The 14455-nt window shown below is 39.8% G+C and overlaps 1 protein-coding gene across 3 annotated transcripts in view; it reads left to right on the top strand.

The window, feature by feature from the left end:
* ADGRF5 (adhesion G protein-coupled receptor F5) overlaps positions 1 to 14455 on the top strand; it is a 172869-nt gene that overhangs the window by 66325 nt on the left and 92089 nt on the right. For 2 of the 3 annotated variants that reach the window (XM_075201340.1, XM_075201342.1), the window contains exon 1: positions 13251 to 13478. The exons of the other annotated variant lie outside the window; for it this stretch is intronic. The gene's annotated coding sequence lies outside the window, so the exon portion shown is untranslated. Of the gene's footprint in view, positions 1 to 13250; positions 13479 to 14455 lie in introns of those variants that run through there. 3 annotated transcript variants of the gene reach the window in all.

Raw genomic sequence — 14455 nt, 5'->3', positions numbered from 1 at the left:
AAGTTCTTTACCTCCTGTTTGAGAAACCATCATGTCAGCTTTATTGCTTTATGTATGTTCAAGGGTCCATTATGAGAAGTAAAGCGCATTCTTGGTCATGTCAACTTGACTTTTGTTTTATCACCCTTTAAATAGGTGAAAGAAAACATTATTGAAACTCAAAGAAACTGTCACGCTAGCCGCATCGGCACGGGTACCTTCCAGCTGCCGCATCCCGGCTATTGCCCAGGCAGCCTGGACGTCACTTCCGGTCCTTCGAGTCCAGGCAGTAGACAGGCAATCACTTGATTGTAGTCTCCTATGGTGGAGTGGGGGTGTCCGTTCTTCTATACATCTGATTGACTCTCATCAGTTTAAATGACAGAGAGGGTTTAGCATCCCTGCCAGTTATAGCGTTCTTGCCTGCATAGTGCTGAACCTGCTCCTTGTTCTGTGAATCTCTGACTGATTACCTGTTTTGAACAGTGGCTTGTTATCTGGACCTCACTTTGTTTGCTGATTGACCCTGACGTCTTGGCATGCTCGTATGGGCTACTCCTGCCTGTTGCCAGCCCTGACCTATTGGACTGTCAAGTGACTCTCCTTGCTGGCTTCTGACCCACGACCTCTCACTTGGCCCTGGTTATTCTGTGCTTAGAGTTGTCTCTCTCTGCCTTCTATCTCCGCGCTGCCAATTTCTGGTTATGAGCTTTTCCTACTCTGAGTTAAGTCCTGGAGGCGTCCAAGTACCTGTGAGTGTGTCTACCTCTACAGGAAAGACGGCTGCTATAGGTGACGACCTCTCCTGCCAGTTCTAAAAGCTTATGATGGTACTGGGAAGCCGTCACAGAAATTTAGAATTTGAAATATAGAATTTGACGGCAGATAAGAACCACTTGGCCCATCTAGTCTGCCCATTTTTTTAACCTAAGGTAACCTCAAACCCTAATTGATCCTTAGCTCTTTGTAAGGATATCCTTATGTCTATCCCAAGCATGTTTACATTGCTCTACTGTATTAGCCTCTACCACCTCTGATGGGAGGCTATTCCACGTATCCACTACCCTTTTGGTGAAGTAATTTTTCCTCAAAATTCCCCTGAACCTACTTCCCTCCAGTGTCAGTACATGTCCTCGTGTTCTAATACTTCTCTTCCTTTGAAGAATATTTCCCTCCTGTACCTTGTTAAAACCCTAGAGATATTTGAAAGTTTTGTTCATATTCCCATTTCCCTTCTCTGCTCCAAACTATACATATTAAGATCTTTTAGTCTATGTGTGTAAGTGTTGTGCTGTAGGTTATGCACCATTTTAGTAGCCCTTCTTTCTACAGTTTCTAATGTATTTATATCCTTCTGAAGATATGGCCTCCAGAACTAAACACAGTATTCTAGATGAGGCCGTACCAATGACAGTGGCATTATTACTTCTTTCTTTCTGCTGTTTAACCCTCTCCCTATGTAACCAAGCATCTGACTTCCCTTCCACATTGCTTTGTTACATTGCTTACCTGCCTCTAAATCACCTGAAATAGTCACTCCTTTCCTCCTCAGTAGTTTGCTTAAATATTCTATTAGTCGAATGATTGAGTCATTTCCATTGAATTTGTCACTACATTGTAGCTCTCTTACTCTGGATCATCGCTGTGCTGTTTCAGACCAAAACATGTAAGCAAAATAAAAAGGAGACTATATAGTGAAGTACTTTCAGTGAAATTGGTAGGGTGAAATAAACAATGGAATATTTATATATAAAAGCATAGACATGAAACCTAAACAAAGCAGAGGGAGAGGCCTAGATAAATTGAAAAAGACAAACACCATAAAGTAATAAAACCAGCTGATAAAGATGGACGCCTATTGATCAGAACACATATAATAAAGAATCATTAAACATTCTACAAGATAAAGTAACTTATGAGACACTGAATAAAATCCCACTCAAGATTTCTTGAAACAACTGAACACACACCTTGAAAGCGGTTTAGATATGGGCACCCTGAAAAAAACCCAAATATGACTTCCTGAATACCAGACATCCAGTCATCCTAATCTTTTACTATCTGCCCAAAATACATAAAAACATCCCCAAGCCCCCTCAAAGACCAATAATATCTGACTTTCAATCCCTCGCATCCAACTTGTCACAATACATCGACCGATTTCGGCAGAGCTAAGTGAGCACACAATCATCTTACATTAGGGACCCTAACCAAATTTTAAATGTACTGAATGATCTATCTGGACAGAAGACCTATGGCTAGCAACCAGTGACGTCACATACACTGTTATCGACCACAATAGGCCATGGGAAGTATCAGATACTTTCTAGAGAGAGGTACATCTTCACCAACGCAGCAAAGAGATTTTTTTTTTCATTTAAGGAATTTAATTTATACTTAAACAGAACTACTTCTGGTTTGGGGACAAATACTATCTGCAGCCATGGGAGAAGTCACTTCTATACAGATGATGTACTGTTTATATGGCGAGCTACAGAAGACATTTCCAGGGAAGTCACACATTATCTAAATAATAAGCCATACAATTATGTATTTATATTTGTATACATGATTTGGCAACTAAATATTATCATAAAAACGTTGATATTAACAACTATATTCTGTCTATCAGCAACCACCACCCTAACTGGAATATGAATATTCCAGTAGGACAGTTTAAGCGCATTAGAGGCAACTGCTGAATCATCAACGATTATGAGACACCTGGAAAGGCCCAGCAGAATCAATATCTGGATAAGAAATATGACCAGTCCACCATAGGGGCAGCTTTAATGAGGGTAGGGAACTCGATAGGAACTCCCTTTTAAAATAAAAAGATAGGAACACCAATACAGCACAGGACAACAAGGTTTTCTTCATTACTCAATATAATAGCATGTCAGTGAAATTCCTGAGGTAAATTAAGAGACACTTGCATATCCTCCTGAAGGATGAAACTCTAGCAGATATTTAAAGAAAACATTCTGATATAGTTTTTAGAACCAAGCCTGCAACAAACACTTGTCAGAAACCACCTAGAATCAGATCCCAGAGGCAAAAAAATGGCTAGACAACAGTACAGGCTTCTATTACTGCAGGCTATGCCTTAAATGCAATGCCTTAGCAAAATCATACTTGCCTACTTTTTAATTCTGTACTCCGGGATCCGGAGTACAGATCATGTGACAGAGAGTAGGAGGGGGAGTGACGACATTATTATGTCACTATAGCCCCACCCCTACTATAAAATACAGAAACTCAAGGTATTGAATAGTGGGGAGCGAGGCTTAATGACGTGATTAAGCCCCACCCCACGCTGTTCAATGCTGTCAATTTCGGCATTTTACAGGTTCTGGGAGGTTTGCATACTCTTCTGGGAGTCCGGGGGGACTCCCCGAAATTCGGGAGCCTCCCAGAAATTCCGGGAGAGTAGGCAAGTATGTAATAAATATACTAAGAGCAAGGCCACGGCCAATCTCACATCCAATGTCACTGGCCATACATACACAATCATGGACCTACTCATATGTAACATATCAGAAGTAATATACCCGCTACAGCGTCCTTGCAATTTACAGTATGGGGTAGGACAATTCAACCCCTGAGAAATACAATAGGTGAACATCTTACAAATATAAAAAAAAGGCTATGAGAACATAGGGCCTGATTCATTAAGGATCTTAAATGCAGAGGATTCTTATTTCAGTCACCTGGATAAAACCATGTTACATTGCAAGGGGTGCAAATGAGTGTTCTGTTTTGCACATAAGTTAAATACTGACTGTTATTTCATGTAACACACAAATATCAACTTTTAATTTCAGTGTACAAATAAGCTATCAAGTATTTGTGTGCTACATGAAAAAACAGGCAGTATTTAACTTATGTGCAAAACAGAACACTCATTTGCACCCCTTGCATTGTAACATGGTTTTGTCCAGGAGACTGAAATAAGAATTCTTTGCATTTAAGATCCTTAATGAATCAGGCCCATAATCTGTCCAACCACTTTAAAGAAATACATAACTGTCTTCCTACAAGCCTAAATTGTATTGTTATACAAAAGGCGAAAAGGGAGTGGAGGGGAGGTGACTTCATCAAAACCATCAATCTATCAGAAACCAAATGGGCCTACCACTTAAAGACTCTCAGCCCTAACGGCCTTAATGTTGACTTTGAAGTACAAACCTTTCTTACAAAATGAATATCTTTCAAGGAAACTCTTCTGGGACTTTGTCAACCCACATCCAACCTGAAGAGTTCACAGACTCCCTAGTAGATTGTTCCAAAAGCATAACAATAACAATATCCCTTAGGGATTAAGGTTATGACCCTTGTTATCTTTAGCCCTTGCTCAATGACTCCCTGACACTGAGCTCTATGCATGATATATTGTCGGGGCTTATACCTTCCATTTGTTATTATCTGGTCCCATATTCCTGCTGAGAAAATTCATTCTTATCTCTCCCAACTGCATACACCTTCCATTCCTACCGCTATGGTCATCCTTTACCCACCATCTTATATCCTAACTAACCACCACCCCACACACATCACACCGATGGGAAAACTACAGCATGCAATTACTAAACACGGATTTACTAAACAGTTTTCCTTCTTCCTTTTACATTCAGGGATTGGTCATATATAATTATGTGCAATATTTAGTGATTTATTATTCTCACTATGATTAGACAGTAACCTTAGATTCTGTTAAACTGATTCAATAACCTATTTCTTATGCCCACTTAATAATGAACTAATGACCAATGATGGACAAGCAGTCCTTATTTAAATGTTTGACATACTCTGCACATACACCTTCTGAGGAAGCCACGTGTCAAGTGACGAAACGCGTTGGATCACTACCACTTTTCATTTACTTATCTAATTACTTCACTAATTGAACATTTAAACCATCAAAAACAGACCCTCTCCATTCAGAAGAAAACCTTGTGCACATTCAGCACAGAAAACTTGTTGTTACATATTGTTTTTTACATGGTGTTTGACCTGGCTTATACAATAACCATTGTATAGTGTAACATTGAGTCCCTGAAAGTAGCCATTTAGAGTACACTGTATATCAAGGGTAATCCACACAATTCCTGCTTGGTATCACAACTTTCATTTTATTCATAACTACCATCTTGTTTACACTTCTCCTCCATACAATTCAAACCTGTTTTTCCCAGTGCTTGTTTGCAAGAACCTATTGAGGGGACACCCTCTGAAACAAGCTGCTCACATGCCACCTCCTTCACATTACCCTGTACCACACACCATAATGCAGGTCACCTTTTGTTAAAAATGTATTTGCATTTGCAACTACCACTGTGAAGCCGCATCTCTATGCTATGGTAGGAGCATAAGTACACACATTTATATGCCTGACTTACGACTCAGAAATATTTATGTGTTTTAAATTGGACGTATCTTGAGACACGGGCTACTCAACATACAAAATTGTGGTTTTTTTTGTGATAGTATTTTTATGCCTACATTTGTGTGGCTGTATGTATTCCTCAGTATCATGACTGGTTCCTAATGAATTGATTAATTGCATTATAATGAATATAGGTGCAGCCTTCTGTGTGTGTAGGTAACAGGTGCAACATAAAATATTTTGTTATAACTTTATTGCACAACCAGGTCAACGTAATAAAACAAATATGCAAAAATGTAAGCAGTGAAGTAAAAAAAAAAAAAGATTATGTAAAATTGTTGTTTTTGTTTTGTTTTACAATTCATGTTGATGCACGGTTGCTAAATCAGATCTTCTTTTGGCAGGACAGCACAAGTTAACTTGCAGCTTCTTATCTTCTGTACTGGTATACATTACATGTGTCTGACTTTGCAGAGTTGGCACCAGATAGAGGCCGATAGAGCCCACTTTCTGCGCCAGGTTACTTCCTCCTTATAATCACAGCAATTAGTCACAGTTCACTATCTTAATTTCAGTGTTAATGTTTTCTCTCCTCTGGCATCTGAATCATCCAGTCTTTCATCGTCAGAAATGAATTTTTCACCTTGTCCTACCCCAATCCGCGCATCTTGGAGATTTATGTGTTATTGATAAAATAAATGAGAAACACAACAGAGAAACATTGGGGAAAGGAATAGCTGTATGTTATCAAATGCATAGTTGTCAGATTTTTTAAGACATGTTCCAGGAACACTTTGCTGCTCATATTGTACATCTATGCAGGCTACTCACGGCAATGTCTGTGCGCTACAATCTCCATTAGATCATTTACATGTGATAATGATGTACTTTTTGCAATTAAAATATTCAATTTAAATAGATATTAATTTATGAAGTCTAAAGGATAAGAATAGATCGTAAAAATTTCACCTTACGTGCAGAAAACGTGATATTGGTGTGCAGTTGGTCAACATTGAAAAATAGACAAACATTTCCAGAATAAATCTTTGAAACTTGGAACTGTCCTTGGTATTAAAAGTTGTCAATATGAACTTAGGTAGAACATATTTGCTAAATTTTCCTCGTTGGCTTCAGGGAGATCCCGGGGGAGGTGGGCGAGCAGGGGTGGGGCATGATGTATCGCATCATTCTAGCCCCGACCCTAAACGATTGTCACAATTTTGACCAAATACAGTAGGGGGCGGGGCTAAGATGACGCGATATTTGTGTCATTATGAGCCCCCCCGCGCTACTTATCTATTGCGAGGGCGAGAACCGGGAGGTTGCCCTGCTCTCCCGGAAGGTCTCCCGGACATTCCGGAAGAGTAGGAAACTATGCATTAAAGAAAAGCAGCTAATGAATCTCTAGAGACTGAAGTGTCTTTTACATTTCTGTCTCCATTACTGAAGTCATGTTGTCTTACCTGTCAGTCTTTGATTAAATCTTGGTCTCCATGAAAATGGCCACCTCCATAGACATCAATACAAGGACATAGGACACAATTTCTGAACTGTGTCACCATGCCACAGATGGCGAAGCCAACCACGTCTTGTACTGGAGAATGCCAGACTCTTCAGGGAGTGAGGGAGATCACCCCTATTTCAGGGAGTCTCCCTGACATTCAGGGAGAGTTGGCTAGTATGAGGTACAATTAGGAGGGTGTTGAATAGCAAAACAAGATTTTTTTACCATGACCACTTGAAGTGAATGAATCGCATCAACCGCAGCATCTATAAGTGAGACTGCTTCACACCACAGAACAGTATTTTAGCCATAAACCTTGTGTCACCTAGACAATGACGTTTTAGCATTGCGTTACAAGCGCCGAGGTTCTCTGATGCCTCTTCAACAGGCAAAAGGGAACAAAAGTATATTACGGAAATACAAGCTGTGTAGGGAAACTATGGGTGCCTAACTCCACATTGGGAATCTGTACAGTAAAGTCTGCAGATGCGGCAGAATATTTTGGTGACATTTATGAAAAATGGTGCCCAGGTAACTGCAAAAATGAGCAGTAATCCATAGCAACCAGCCAAATTCTAACTGAATTGTTTGTAGTACAGTTAAGAAATTATAGAAAACATCTTTTGTTGCTATGAGTTAAAGCAGTTTATATACACCAGGTTTCATAATTGTCCACCCCACAACCCTTGTGTTGTAATAAGTATTTTTTATGCAGAAGTTAGACTAGTAATGGATGAATCTAGCTGGTTCTGCATAATTTACTAAGACTAAAAAGAAAAAAGGATTCACAAGGAAACCATGTTGGCCGACTCCTGGCTTATTAATTAAAATACACTGACACATGATGATATAACACATTTTTTTTTCAAAATTGAACTGCAAGCACAACTTTCATCTATGTTCAAAGAGGGGCAAAAATTCTATCTTGTGGCCTATAAGAGAAGGTGTAATAAGTGTACGCTAATTGTGACTTTGGTGATGGTGCCAAGTGGTGGGTGGGCACAGAAAAGATTTTCTTCAGCAACAATGGAGTAAAATCGGTATCTCTGCCCAACAAGTAGTATGCTCCAATAACATGCAAACACTAGTACAACATAGAACTGTCAAAGGACCAATATATCTTATGGTCATTTTCAAAGCCAAATGTCTGGTACTATGGAAATCAGAAAGTCAAGACCAAAGCTGGGGCTCTAGCACACTGAGATTTATCAAATACACAATTTAGCAATTTACGATTTTCAGAGCATAAAAATGATATGGTGGGGCAGGATGGTGATTGGGATGAAGGGGGCATGCTATTAGGGGGATTATGAGGAGAGGAGGATGATAAAATGGACAGTAGGTTGTAGAAGGGGATTTAATGGGTGGTGATGATGCTGAGGAGGGGGTGAATGTGCTTGAGGAGTGGCAGGGAATGGACTTGAAGGGGGATAGAGGTGTGAGAAAGCTTTAAGGTTGCAAGGCCAAAAATGAAGTTATTGCACTGTGCCCCTGGTACAAACTTTGCAATTGGTGAGAGGAAGAGAGAAAGCTAAGCTAAGGAAGACATGTGTTACAGCAGTTGTGGTGGGGGCTCTTAGAGTAAGGGAGTTGCAGAATGCATGGGAAAAACATAATACTGTTGTATAGATGAAAACAGAAAATACTAAGAAAACCAAAGCAAACAAAAACCTGTAGGCTCTTTCCTGTCACTATATTCAGGCACAGAATACTCAAAAAAGAAACACTGAAAAGCAGAGCCCTAAGTATATGGTGATGATGAAGAGTTGTGGATATAGCACCGGTGTCAGCCTAGTTTATATTATAAAGAATATTAAGAAACAAAGTACAAGATCAACAGATAACCCCAACCCAACAAAAAACAGAAAAAGAAGAAAAAGAAAACATTCACAAAAAGGTCAGACCATTGTTACGAAGCCGGGACTGAGGGTATTTTCAGAGCTTGGCTCTGATTGGCTGATTTCTGTATTTAAGGCAGGGAGTGCTTAGCCTCCTTATAGCGTTACAGTCCTGTACTGTTGTTGAACTGCTCTGGAATCCTGCATTGCTGATTTATTGTTGTGACCCTCTGCCTGTACCTTAGACCTTGTCTACTTGCCTGTGACCCTGACCCTTCCGCCTGTATCTTGGACTCAGCTGTTTTGCCTGTGACCCTGACCTTTGGCGTGCTATCTGACTATTCTACTGTGTTAGTGACCCTTGACCTCGGCCTTCTGACCACCCATTACCATCTTTGCAGCCTCCTGGCCTGCCGCTGTGGTACTGTATAAGAAATGTATACTACATTGGAGTGAAGTCCTGGGGGCATCCGAGTACCTGTGAGCGTGAAAAGCTCTACGGGAAAGGCGGCTGCTATAGGTGAAGACTTCCGTCTACCAGTTCTGCAGGTTCGTTATCTGACCGGCAGCCTAACAACTATATTGACCTGTGGGTTATTTCCCTAGACGAACTCTAGTAGAACTTGCAGATTTGTAATTCTATAGTTAGTCAGTGCCTGGAGTGTGATGCCTATAGCATACAGGGAGCAACTAAGTTATTTAATAAAAAATACATATATATTCGGAGATAAGAGGCGAGTTAGCTTTTGTAAATATTCTTCAAGATACACTTATATAAGTGTCACCATGTTTACCACCCTTCTTACGGAATTTTCTCTTCCCTGATCTGACCCGCATTTGGTATAAGCCTCTGACATTTCAAGGGACAAATAATTTGACTAACTCTTTAAATACATTGGTTTACAGGCATGTATATTTCTACAGTGTGTTTTATTTGTTGCCTAGAGATGCGCAATTGGAATTTGTACCCTTTCATTGCGTCACAATATGGAACACTTGGGCTGTTTCACTTGTTCTGAAATTTAGTGACTTGTATGTTATTGATATAGCAACAAGGGTGTGCGAAACTAGTAGTCTGTGGTCCACACTTAGCATTTCTTATACATATTTTGTGATGATCAGCAGGAAACTTCTAAGCAGTAACTGAGGGGGAATGGAATTTCAGTGCAGGAACACAATGAGGGTGGTTTGGGAGATCATGCAGAGAGGGACTAGCGAAAAAAGATGAATCAGCCAAGTGTATCAGTAAGATAATAGAATAGATAGGCAAGCCAAGGTCAGTAATACCCCAAGGGGTAAGAACTTCACTGGGTAGTCAGGCAGGCCACAGGTAAATACTAGACATAAATGCAGATGCAAACAGGATACAGAGATAATAAATGATGTGAAACAAGACAGAAATGGCAAAGTGCTTGGTCCTCCTCTTGGACCTATAGCAGCCAGCCTTCTCCTTGGGTCTACCCTCAGGTACTCACATGTCACCAGGCCTGGGATAGCACAAGGAACTTCAGCTCTACAGTGGGGCAGGCTGGGGTGGACAGGACCAGGACTGGGATACAAACGAAGGTTAGCAGAAAATAATGGAACAAGGCAAAAACAAAAGGCTAACAAAGGAATATCAAGATACTCAAGACAGGACGAGATTAAATGGCAAAAAGACACATTTTAAGACAAGGTTACACTACAACTAGGACTATATCAAGGCAAGGCACAGGTTAAGATCCAGAGTAGGGCTGGGCATAGGGATAATACCACAGAGGGGATATTGGAAAAAGTAGGTAATTATGATGAGGTCTTTCCACATACCTGGGCCTGCTTATAACTGCTAAACAGGCAGGGTCTGCACAGTCAGATCTCATCCATATTAGCCAAATTGGATATTAATCCTGTCCAGGTGAGCCCATGTTGAGCAGCCTGTGTGTGGCTGGTTTATCCTGTTCAGATAATTAGAATATCCTGCATCCTTTGTTTCACTTGTACCATTTGTATCATAGAATGTCCTGCGATTTAGATCTAGTTTAGCAGAACTAGATCTTAAGAGATGATTCCAGGCAGTTATCTGTCCTGACCCTGTACTTTGTAATGTAAAGCTAAAGGGAATCCTTTGATATTTGGGTAGGAGACAAGAACTCGAGAAACTTGAGAAACCATCTTGGGCTTTGTCTGCATAAGTCTATTGCACAATGCAATCATACTTAGGGCCAAGGCCGGATTAACCCAAGACCTTTCTGGGCTAAAGCCCAGGGGCCTAGGGCAGCTGGGGGGCCCTAGCAAAGATTTTAATATGGGGCTTTTTGTTAATTATTATTCTGTGTGGCATCTTCTTCATCGGGTCGGGGGCAGTCTAGATTTTCTAGTTAATTATACAAGTGAAGTTAAGGTTAGATTATATATATTGTCCCAATTATTGATTTTAGCTTTATGATGCTCTACTTCTATAAGTTATGGTACGGGTCTAGAAAGCAATGATTATAATTAATGTCATTTTTATTTCAATTCGGAGAATATTCGAACTGCAAATGAAGTTAGAACAGTTCACATCGCATTGCTGTCCTCATGTGTAAAATTTTGACTTTTTCAGGCATGAGAAAAAGGTACCAATTTACAATATGCCCCAACTGCCCTAAATGCCATTGAAAGGATTTCTAGGCAACTTGTTGTGATCAGTGACATTTTGTAATAGATTGTCACCCACTCATGTCATGGATTTTCTGTTAAAAATAAAAGAGCAGAATGCTCAGACTTCAAGTTCACGGCCCTCGCTTTATCTATGTGTCTTCTATGTGTCTGCTTTGTGTAACCAAATCTTGTGATTCACCGCGAATCGTGTCATCAGGAGAATTGCAAACTCACCCAGGAGATCTACCTGGAATTTGGGAGACTCCCAGGAGAGTTGGCAAGTATGACAAAGACACACACATAAACACACACTCACAGACACACACATAAACACACACTCACAGACACACACACACACACACACACACACACTCACAGATACACACATAAACATACACCCCCACAGACACACACAGACACACACTCTGTTTTGATGTTAAAGCATTGAGTTAAGCATTATACCAACTATAGTTAAAAAACCGCAAACTTGTGTTATAAGTGTGAATTGTATCCTGTACTCTCTCTAGTCACACATGATACGTGTTACTTGGAATAGTACGCAGAATGCATACAATCATCATCAGTAGGGGATCTTACACCAGGAGGAAAGCAGATACAGAAGATATACCACCTAGTGGTGTATCTGTGGCTATTTCCCCCTCCGCATAGTAAGCAGAGATAACACACACTTACTGCACTATGCCTACACCTGCCCGTCCAGTATCTCCACTGTTCTGACTATCTAAGCTTAGGGGGAGATAGGGGAAGATAGTCTGAGAACAAACTAAGACCTAAGTTTTTCTATTAGGAATTCTCAGTTGTACAAAGCACTACATGATCCCCTTAGTGTGTACCAGAATAGAGTGTAGCATAGTGTAGGTCTTAGTGGACATCTTGAGGGAAATATAAAGTTGCTATAATTATACAACAGATGAGAGCTCTCTTACAATCCAATATAACACAAACAGCCTGTAACTGGGGTAATTAGATGTTTTACACATAGCAGCACTTCTGCTCCACGGGAGGTATCTGTCCTCCCTGAGCTCGCCTTAGGACACCTGTACTACGGTTTGACAGGATAACATTCTGATACAACGTGGTCTGAACAAATTCTAAAAGAACTGTTATTCTTTTTATAAAAAATGTTCTCTGTAATCACATCAATGATTTCAAAGTATTGGTGGTTATTTTTTTTCAATACTTCTGAGCCAGAGTTTTATTCTGTAGAGGCTGGATGGAAACGCATGTATAATGAATCCTTCACTTAGAGTATCTGGACCATCGATCTGACTTATCTTATGCACCACTTTCGAGGTACAACATAGATTTTGCACACAGGCCCTGGGTGTGTACAAAGGATACAGGAACCAATCCTTTAACAGAAAAATGCAGAGGATTTCAAATTATTTTAACACCCTATTAAGCAATTGTATTACTATTATCTACTTATACTACCAACATAACGGGAGGATTGTATAAAAAGAGTTGGGGAAGCTGAATATGAAGGTAAAATGTATTTAAAGTGGAGGTAAGATAACTCCATATTCTATAAATGTCTTTACAACTGAGCAACACAAAGGGCTGATATTTGCTCTATAGAATATATATATATATATATATATATATATATATATATATTGCAAGATAGAAATACATCACTTAGAGGTATGGTTCAGTTCCAGCTCCTTTAAATGTATTACATAGGGCAGTTGGTGTAAAATGAAAGAATCTATCTGTATACCATCTAAGTGAATGTAGTAGAACCTGAATATCCAGGTATCGATCTTGCTGAGCTCTTTCACCTCTTATCAGGGAAAACAACCGAAAGGACGTGAAAACAAGTTAGACCACTTTAAGTATGCAGCAGTAGGTAAAAACTGAAGGGACTGTTGCAGACACATTCTAGAGCGCGTCATGAGGAAGTAATGTCAGTAAAATATGTATAGAGTCGTCTTACTACATGCCCAGCTAAGCGCACCTCCGGCAGTGTTCAATCAGGACTGACTAATAGCTGTCACATATTTACCTGGAAAAGATGGTTTACTGACTTTTTGTGGATTATTATTAAACATGCATTGGACCTCTGAGAGCCTGCAGCAAGGAACTACAAAATCAAAACCCCAATAACATCTACCAAAATCACAGCAGTGAGGTAAGCACCACGACTAGATACAGCACACACGGCTTTATATATATTACTAGTGTCCACCAAGTTGTGTGGACTATATTATTTATATTATATTGTTGTTTGTGCCATGTGTTGTAGCAAATTTATAGCTGTAATTAAGTTTCCTTTGCGTTAACTATGAGCTGAACATTATTAACGATCATGTAGATTATACTGGTTCTACAAACTGCTGTCAAACCCCTTTTAAAATAAACAGTGTCTAGATTATGTGTCTTAAAAATGTCAATTTGTATTTTCAGAAGTGGCTGATAAAAGCCAGAGTCTATGTTGTTGTAAAATATATGTTTAGGTTTTTTTAACGTACATTTAACTCAAGACATATTGCAACTATAAAGCTGTTACTATGCTGTAGGTTGTAATCTAATCACCCAAAGGAAACCAAATTCTATCATTCCTCCAATAATACAATTTTTATATGTAATAAAACACTGACGTTATGATTCAAATAAAATCGTTATACAGGACTAAATTCTTTCAGTTACTGATGCCACAAACTTACAGAAATACTGTGGGGCTTTATATCATCAGTACTTGGCATAAAGCTAATTTTGCTTATTTAGTGATGGCACGAACCGCTGCTGGTGTTCTTAAATAATCTCATATTCATTTATTTTGACTCCATTTAAGGAAAATCTTTTTGTGCAGAGCTCTGAAATTCATTCTTTAAACCAAGAGTTAAGGATTTACCTCGGTGTCTGGGATGTTTTATGAATTTAGTGGGCTGTGTGCAAGTAGTGCTCCCCATATGTAAACAGATAATGGTGGGGGGACATAAGTAACAAGGGCAAAGTGGGGGGAGGCGGATGTGACATGTGCCCTCCCCACCCCCGCTCTCCCCATGCTCCCCTGCCATTCTCCAGTTGTCACGAGTACCCCTCACAAATCCACTGGAGCAATCAGTGTGCACACACGCTCAGGCAATGAGCAGTGACAAGTTTAGT

This window comes from Mixophyes fleayi, chromosome 3, assembly GCF_038048845.1.
Source record: "Mixophyes fleayi isolate aMixFle1 chromosome 3, aMixFle1.hap1, whole genome shotgun sequence".
NCBI classification, from domain to species: domain Eukaryota; kingdom Metazoa; phylum Chordata; class Amphibia; order Anura; family Limnodynastidae; genus Mixophyes; species Mixophyes fleayi.
This window is presented reverse-complemented; position numbering and strand designations above follow the sequence as displayed.